This window comes from Tursiops truncatus, chromosome 19 (assembly GCF_011762595.2).
Source record: "Tursiops truncatus isolate mTurTru1 chromosome 19, mTurTru1.mat.Y, whole genome shotgun sequence".
Taxonomy (NCBI): Eukaryota; Metazoa; Chordata; class Mammalia; order Artiodactyla; family Delphinidae; genus Tursiops; species Tursiops truncatus.
This window is the reverse complement of record NC_047052.1, coordinates 23,507,652-23,516,795: the sequence shown is the minus strand read 5'-3', so window position 1 is coordinate 23,516,795 and position 9,144 is coordinate 23,507,652. Positions and strand designations below refer to the sequence as shown.

General features: G+C 44.6%; 1 long non-coding RNA gene across 1 annotated transcript; it reads right to left on the bottom strand.

Moving 5' to 3' along the window:
- Window positions 1–2,140: 2,140 nt before the first annotated feature.
- LOC141277242 (uncharacterized) lies at window positions 2,141–8,689 on the bottom strand. The gene is made up of 3 exons (XR_012328291.1): window positions 8,629–8,689; window positions 7,366–7,413; window positions 2,141–2,212 (listed from the first exon to the last, which is right to left on the bottom strand). It is a non-coding gene; the product is annotated as an uncharacterized lncRNA (long non-coding RNA).
- Between the last annotated feature and the right edge of the window lie 455 nt (window positions 8,690–9,144).

The following is a 9,144-nucleotide window of genomic DNA, read 5'->3' as shown; positions in this document are numbered from 1 at the left end:
CTGTTGGCATCATCGTTGGCGGCGGCAGGTTTTCACCCGCTCCCTGGCTTGACTGGAGCCTGAGAGAACGGGCGCAAGTCCCTTATGAACCTGTTACGCGCTGGCAGAACCCAGGCAAGAGCCCGCTTTGCTTCGGGCCCTGCGAGGGGCGCAGCCCGCCCCGCAAGGGCTCGCGGACGGGGAGGAGTGAGATGTCAGAAAGCGCAGCTCCGGGCTCTGCCGGAGTCTGAGCGAGTGCCTGGCTCAGCTCAGGAGGCCTCTGTGAGCGCAGTCTCGCGGGCTCGGGGAGCACACTGCTTGGGGGGTCCTGCCTGGATGCGGGGCAGCATCTCCGCGTCCGCTGAGCCGCGGGGCGGCTGGGGAGCCCGACAAGTTTGCAGCGGGCACCGCGCTCCCGGGCTGGAGGAGCCACTTGTGGGAAAGCCTCGCGCTGGGGCTCTCGCAGCTGAGTCGTGGCCCGCACGACCGCGGGGGTCGCCCTCCCTCTCCTCAGGGGTGGGGCGGTGCAGCAAATCAGCCAGAGGGCACCCCCGATCCCCTTCCCCTCCTTTCTGCTCGGGCTCGCACCTGCCTCTCATCCGGCGGCGGGTGCTTCCCATTCACCGCACGGACCCCGCAGTGAAGGCGCCCGGCTGCAGCAGCGCCTGCCTGTGTCGCGAGGCGGCGAAATCGCCAGGCGACAGCGAGGGAGCCCTCAGGAAAACTGGAGGGGCACAGCCCGCTTGCTACTACTCCCCAGAATCTACTGTCAGAGCAGGTTGCAAAAAATCGTCTGGCAGAACCCTGAGGTGATCCCATCATCTATTCATAGCAGGAAAGAAGACACAGCTCAGCCCCGCACCCGGGCGGCGAACCCGCATCCACCAACCGAGAGAAAGGAGGCGCGCAAGGTGTCGGAAGGGGCATGGAATTCCTAAAAGAAAAGGTCCCTTCTGGGTCCTCGGGGCGTGGATTAAAACGAGGGGGTGTGGGGGGACCACTTACTCTTGCGGGGCTCCGCGCCGGCGAATTTCAAGCCTCTTGGTTCACAAATGGCTGGAGGGGCTCGAGGTCGGCTCCCGAGGGCGGTGAACACCGAGCGTTCCCCGCGCGCTGGGCAGGCGCCTCCGGATCGCGTTCATGCCTCTCGGAGCTTCGGGGCTTGGTGCAGAGACGCCGGGCGGGCGCGCCGGGCCCTGAGTGTCCGCAGCCCAAAGTGCGGCTTCGCTGGGTGGGCGCGACTGTCCGTGCACAAACCGGCAACAGGGATGAGCTTCGAGGAAGCAGGGAGATTCCAAATAGATTCACGAATTCTGGGCTGAGCGCTCCGGCGTGCGAGCCCGCCTGCCTGCCAAATGTAACTGTGAAGTGATGTGGAAAAGTGAGTCTGGTGCCTCCCCTGACGGATCTCATTGGGCAGAGCGAAGAGGCAGGTCTACCACTTGGAAATTCATGTAAGCGGGCCCCCTCCCCGCCCGCGCCCGGCATCCCGCCCCCCCACCCCACCCCGGCGCTCTGGCGCGCTCGCTCCTTCGTTCTCCCCCGCTACCAAGTGGGCGCACAACTTTTCGCTCCTCGCTCTCGAGCACGCCCTGCGCGTCTCCGCCCCGGAGCCACTCCGGGAAGATGCGCCCTTCCGTGTCCTGCGAGCAGCCCGCGGAGGGCCAGGCTCCAGGATAAGAGGGCTGGCAGATGATAAAAGGATGCGGAGGAGGTACCCGCGAGCTTTCTGAGTCTTCCCTGAGCTCTGAGGCTAGCGAGATCTTGAAAAGAATCCCAGTGATCCAGGGCTGTTTTTCTTGGGAGGAAGAGGACGCGACAGGGCAAAGGGGTGCGCGTGGGCAGCTTACCTTCTCTTTATGCCAAGAACCACGAGGGGACCGAGTGGAGTGTTTGTAAGGCCGCTGCCTACTACTCAGACGCTGTGGTTTTCGAGGCCGTGCGTCGTGGTCCTGCGGGTGGTGCGCATTCCTCATATCCCCAGGCTTCTACTGCTTTAGGGCGATGGGATGAGGGAGCGCAGACGGGCAGCCACGAGGGGTGCGTAGTAAGTCCGTGTGAAAAAGGCAGAACTTGCTTGGGAAATAGAGGGAGGGACTACTAGGTCTTCTCAATGTGCCCTTGCCTCCAAATCTCCTCTCAGGCACCATGCTTGCAGCTCCTCTGCCTCCGCCACGAGATGCCCTTTCAGGTCCTTTAATAGACTCCACTCAAACCTTGAGAATTGGCCACCCTGGGGTAGAGACAGTGCAAGAAGAGGAATCATGAATCAGGAGGTCCAGATGTCTTTTCTTCTCATCAATGGGGCAAAGACGTAGGAATATGAGGCCACTATGATCATCTTTTAATAAAATTCGTGAAAAACACCGATGAGCCAATCTTTTGTTTGCTTGTTTGTTTGTTTAACTTCCCGCCACAGGACACTTAGTCCATTCTCTGTGCACTAAAGCCGAACTCTGAGGAAGGGTTTTACTACCTGGAGACAGAGCCGGAACGGAAAAAGAAAGGGTATGGAGAACCAGACACAAGGTCCGTAGAGCTTGTACTGTCGGACTCAAATTAATGAGACAGAGGGAAGAGAATGAGAAAACAGACACAATATGCTTATAATATTTATGCAAAGTTGACTGTTTTGTATCTGCTGCATCTACCATCCATTGGTGAAATACTGAACACAATATTGACTACAGGTCTAATATCTGTCAGTTTCACATTCTAGCTGATATGGGCAAGAAACTTAGTGAATTATTTCAGAGAGAGAGGGTGAAGAGAACCAGGAGGTATTTTCCCACAAGGCAGTCACTAAGTAACTGTTCTCAGCTCAGATTTTGTCTGCTTACAGGGTATTCAGGAATTGGCTAATTCTGTCTTGGAAAAAGTAACAGCAGTCACGCCTCAATCAAATTGTAACTGCTGTTGGACCAGGCAGTCCCAAGTGAACCAAGTGAAATAGATCACATCTTGGGCTGTGCTTAATTTTCAGACATTTTCACTTTGAACAAATGCTAAACCTTTCCTTGGGGTACCTTCGTACATCTATGAGAACTAAAGAAAAGTTTATGTGTTATTGAAGCCTGGGAATTGTTACAAGTAACAAACTCACCTCAAAAGAAAGCTAGAGTGGTAGAGCTAGACACTATCCTCAAATCTCATTTTCCTAAAGGAAAAATAAAACTATTTTGATGACAAAGTGAAGAGAGTCAGAATCCAATGGCTTGAGTTACCTTGGGTTAGAATGAGTTTGTTTTGACTCACCTTAGCCACATTTATTCTCTGAGCAGTTGCATACACTGTCCTAGCTGAATTTTGGCCATCTAGAATTCAAGGTAGCCCTCTCTCTCTACATTGTTAAACTCTGCTCAAAGCGCTGCAGTAGGAATTTCCTGCTAATTTTCTCCTAATTCTTGGGAGAGGCCTGGATCATTAAGTAGTATGAAAGAGGATTAGGATCATGTTAAAAAGAGCTATAAGGATATTTCTAAAATAATCAGGGATGCTGAAAGACAAGGCATTTGCCTCTTTAACAATTCTACCCCCTCTTAATAGGATGCAGTGTAATGTCACAATGGTGAGAGCCTAAATCCTTAAGATAGTTTTCTTTCAACATCCTCTCCAGGGTTATAGCCTTCCAGTAGGAAGAGGACTGTTACACAGGCCTTTTAGGAGGGCCACTAAAATTGCATGTGTTGTGGAGTATTTCAGGGGAGAAAGGGTGAGGAGTTATCTGATAGGGCAGGAGTGTAATCAGAGAAGGAGTGAGGGTTAGGGGTCGGTGAGAGGGAAGATTGCATTCAGAATAACCATAACCTTGGCTGATTGATGCTACAGTGGGATGAGGCAGGATGTCTCCGGCCTGCATTTTGATGACAGGCAGACTATTTTGCAGAGGAGTCTCTGCAGTAGAATGAGATGGAGAGTGACTCCATGTAGTAAAAGACACTTTCCTTTTTCACTAGGAGTGGAACTTTTCTTCTAATTTTCAGCAAGGAAGAGAGTAAACCAAGTGACTGGTTAGTTGAAGGGTGAGGAATCAGATGGCTTACAGGAATCAGAGCCCTGGAAGGGGGAAGGAGAGCTAGGAAGACTCCAACTTCTACAGTTGGGGCAGGAAATGGCAGAATGGAACTTATCTATTACTCCCTGTGATAAAATTCAAACTTTTCATCTTTTCCTTCTTCAGCACACAATAAAAAACTAAAATAAACTAACTTAAAAAAATGTGTTTACCATGGTATGGTTACTGAGAACTTTCAGATTTATTGGACGGCTTTTAATTTTCTTTTGTTTGTTTTTTTTGCCACACCACGCAGCATGAGGGATTTTAGTTCCCCGACCAGGGATTGAACTCAAGTCCCCTGCAGTGGAAGGGCAGAGTCTTAAGGTTGGACTGCCAGGGAAGTTCCTGATTCTAAATTTAGATTAATATTTAGATTAATTAATTCATTCATTTACTCACGGAATACATCTTAAAGGTAAGGTTGAGGAGTGTGGATTCCATGAATGAAGGGATTTTACAATGTGATACCTGCCAAGGGTATTTCAAAATAAGGTTTAAAATAAAAACTTGAAGAATGTGAATATGAAGAAGGCAAAAACATAACACCAGTAAGTATGTGATATTTTCTAGGAATTCAGGAACCTTTTCTCATATTTCAGCTTATGGAATTCCAATGAAAAATCTGAAAATGACCATGTCTTTTTTTTTTTTTGGAGGGGGTGCATATTTTATTCTCAGTAATTTCCTGAGAAACACACTTTTTATGTATTTAATATAAAAGTATGTGACAACTGTGTCATTAGGCAAAAAAAAGAAAACTTTGAAATTTCAGTTTGACTTTCAATATTGGAGCCTAAGTCATAAGAATGGAAAGATTAGGAAAGCTGTTTTTAGAAATTTAAATGTTTAAATAAATTTAGAAAAGTGTGGGTTTTATTTTTTTTAAGTTTAAGGGTTTGTTTTAAACCAGCTTCTTTACCAAAATCATGAAAAGACGTGATGGTGCTCAAGTGAAGACAGTGTGAGCAATTATAGTGGTTCTCAAACTGTGATCTCTGGACCAAGTACTACCTCCCGATCTTCAGGGAACTTGTTAGAAACGCAAAGTTTCCTGCCCTGCATCTGGGTGGGGCTCAGAAATCTGCCTTTTAACAAATACTCTGGGACATTCTGTGACTTGCTAAAGTTTGAGAACCACTGCCTTAGGCTATTCTTTTCTCAGGTGATCTATAAAAAGATGAGAAGAATAAAAGTAAAGTATGGTATTATATGACTACCTATTGTTTTTGTCCTGGAATATTCTAAGACTGAATACTATCCTAAACAAAATAAATAAAGTAAAATAAAGACAAAGAAAAGTGTATGCACACTAAATTTATCATGTGCTTATTACTTCACCAGCACTTATTACAGGATTTGAGAAATTAAACTGACTTCTTTAGAAATGGTTATGGTTCTTGGGGTACAATCATCACTGGACTCTGTTTAGAGTTGTGATGCTCTACATTTCCTGGCAGCTGCTTTCAGCTGTCCCTGAAATTAGACCTGGATCTCTTAATATTGACTGTAATTACTAATCTTGAGCTTGCCATTATATTTTCAGTAAATGGAGGTGTAAACACTTTCTGAAAACCACATCTGTGCTGAGAGCATTTTGGAGAAGTTTTTTCAAAACGGCATTATCTCTCATCTTCCCAGGTGCTAGAAAAGAGATAAGCTCCAATTCAGCTTCTAAACAGAAACTGAATGGGGGTGGGTGGGGGCGGGGCAGCAGATAGATTTAAGGGGACTGGTACAAAGCTATCAAATAAGCCAAGCCAGGTGTGGTGGACTACACACATTTTCATTTGTTGTTTGGTTGTAGGTTTTGGTTTTTGGTTTTCCTGAAAGAGAACAGCAGCTAGGTTAAGATTCCAGACCCCTCTTGTTTAACGTGGGAGCCATGAAGAGGAAAAAAATAAAAATAGTTCACATTGTGCTTTAAAAAGAAGAAAGAGCAACGGAAGGGAGCTTTTTCTCCCAAACCCGCCCACCCCCCCCCCTGCAAATACTACTAATTTGGTATATTAGATTGCATCAACATTAAAACGTATTAATTAAATTTAACTGATCTTAAATCAGACTTAGAAGATTACGATCATTTGAAATTTGCACACTTATACTAATGCATCATTACACATGAATACAAATATATGGGGGGGGGGGAGGCACACCAGCATCTCTTATTATGCCTAAAACGGGGTTTATAGTTCTGATTAGTTGTCATCAAGTTGGTTACTAGAGACTGCTATACATGCATTGGACAAATGTTCCAAGAAGTTGAAAGGAAATTACATTACTGAGAATATGCACAGAATTTCTTTATTTGTCAAAGCTGCATAATACTGTCTAAAGATTTTTTGTTTGTTCGTTTACCGAACTTATGCTCCCTTGCGGATAAAGAGAGCGCTGCTTTTAGGTGGCCGTCTCCCGCCTCCACGGGCAACTGTCCTAGCTGAAGGGATGTCGAGGCTTTTTTCTTCCACCTCAAGCGCCCTCTAGCGTGCAATAGCTGCATAGGTTGCTGTGTAGAGGGAGATGGAGAGAAGAAAGGATAAGAAATGTTCTACCAATCGCTGTCCTAATTCCTGAATTCCTTTGCTTTTCTTTTCCTCCTTCCTCAAAGGGGTCATTTCCACCGAAGTGTATGGCAAAACAAAAGAGGTGCTTTGCTTTTGCATGAAAAACAAATCACTCATTTACTAAACTGGGAAACAAATGCTAATCCTTTCTCAGGGGTTTCTTTTGAACATTCATAATTTTCCAGAAGTTTCATACACTCTAATAGTCAGGCAAATAAAAGAAGGTAAGCTGCTCCCTAGGAAGAAATTCATTTTGTTCCTAACTCACTGCAGCCCAGCTATAAGACATTTGATTGCAAATTGATTAACGTCTCCATGGGTTTTCAGTTTGTGTCTCCATACAAGTGCATAATACTTCTTTCTTGCCTCAGGGGGGTGGTATGAGGCCTAATTGAGGTTTATAAAACAATTTCAGTTCCGCAGATACAATTTTTGATATACAGTTGAACCCACCTTTCACCTTGCATCCACTAACAGGGTTTCAAATTCTCTTTGGTAGTCCAGAGGGAAACTGTGATTGGGATCTGTATTTTCATAAATGTGTCGTGAAAACAACTCTATTGTAAATAGTGGCTTTGCTCAAGAGACTTAGAATGGTAGGAAACGGGGGAGAATATTTGGAGAAGAAAAATGTACTTGCTTTTGCAAACACTGTGTGTGAATAAGTACAGATAAATACTAAGGCAAAATTCCTACAAGACATACATTTGGGCATATCTCCCTAAATTTTAAAACAAGCTAACAATAACAGAAGGTAGTTTTACTCACCCAAACACCATGCACTCAACACTTAGTCTCTGAGAAAGAAGCAGACACCTGTAAACAAACTTGTGCATTGGCATCTGTTCAGATGGTAGGATGTCTAAACACATGTTGTGCAACTCGAGATTTTATTTACTAATAATATGATTATTATGCAGCACTGTGTTTTACCACTGCCCTTATAGCTATGATATTTTACAGGGTAGGTAAAGAAGGAGGTGAGCTAACATTATAACACGCTCCATTAGCTCTTTTACATACAGTCTCTCTTTAATTATTAAGGCACTGTAAATGGACAGGATATTGTTGATATCATTTGAAGTGTGAGAAAACTGAGGCTCAGAGAAGTTAAGTGATTTTCTCAAGGTTATGCAGTTATTAAGTCGAAGAGTGCAATTCAAACCGAGGATTTCTAACATTAAATATAATCTAGTACTACCTTTCAATATTGAAATACTGGTAAGTAACTATTATAACCTACTTTCAAAACAATGTATGACCTCACTACAGAAGGGACTCATACACTGCAATACAAGATGGACTAAATATTATGTGTTCCTGAGAAGAATCAGAATCCTTAACTGCATGTGGTTTTGAAACTATAGATCCCAGATTCCTTGGTTAACCAACTAAATCAAAGTCTCCAAGGAGAACGTATATTTTCAAAAAGCAAACACGGTGATTCTGATTCAGCATAACAAACATCAATTTGGAGACCATTTGAGAATAATGAAACCAAATGGTATCCAAGGTCCCGCTGAGCTCCTCAGCTCAGGAGTCCGAGGCTAAGGCGCACTTCTGCTATTACTATTTAGATCTGCATAGCCCTTCGTATATTTCCAAGCATATCAGCTCTCCTATCGGATCCTTGCAATAATCTTGTGAGGTAAGAAGAAGATACAATATTTCCTCAATTTTAGAGAGTTACTAGCTTTTAGAGCCAAAAGGGCCCTTAGAGATTTTTCTAGTTCAACCTCTTCATTTTCTAGGGAAAAAAAATGGGGAATGCTTTTGACTCCTGAGCCTAAAGTTACATAACCAAGCTCTTGGAAAAAGCCAAGACCAGATCCCAGGTCATTGGTCTTTAAAGGATATATATCAGGTTGTCACTTGTCCCTGAAAATATGGCCCCGGGAAAAATCATTAAGCTAATAACCTGATTAGTCTTCCAGATATGAAGTCAGAAGACCGGGGAAAAAACAAACAAACACAACAACAAAAAACATAGTTTAGACCCAAATTAATGCAGTCTAGAAAAGGTCTACTTACATTTTCTGGTGAGATTACATTTACTCTCTTCATCTAGTATCTGCTCGGTCTAATAATATGTCTTGTCTTGGTTGAATTATTTCAGTACCCTGGAGTTTGTCTCATTAATGTAGCCCCAGAGGCTCCTTCAAAGCAGATCTTGTGTGCTGTGGATTTTTGGAGTGAGAATTATTTTGGAAGCAGAGGAAGATAATAGCATAAGAAAAAAAAAATCGTGCTCTCATATGTTCTGATGTACCCTAAAACTTTCTCTGGTATCTTCCAGTAGAAAACCCAAACAGAAACAACTCATTTCAGATGGAGATAATGTAAGGCCTGACTTCTGCATTCTCCGAAAGCAGAGAAAGACAAATGCAGGGAGCCTGCTGAATTTTTTCTCACTCTTCCTTTTTGCATAAGGATATTCTGGCTTTCTTCCTCCAAATGATCTCATTGTGCCTGAGCAGAGAACTCCTTATTTTTCATCAGGTTGTTCCCTGCCACCCCCGCTCCCCCCCTCCCCAATTACATAAGGCA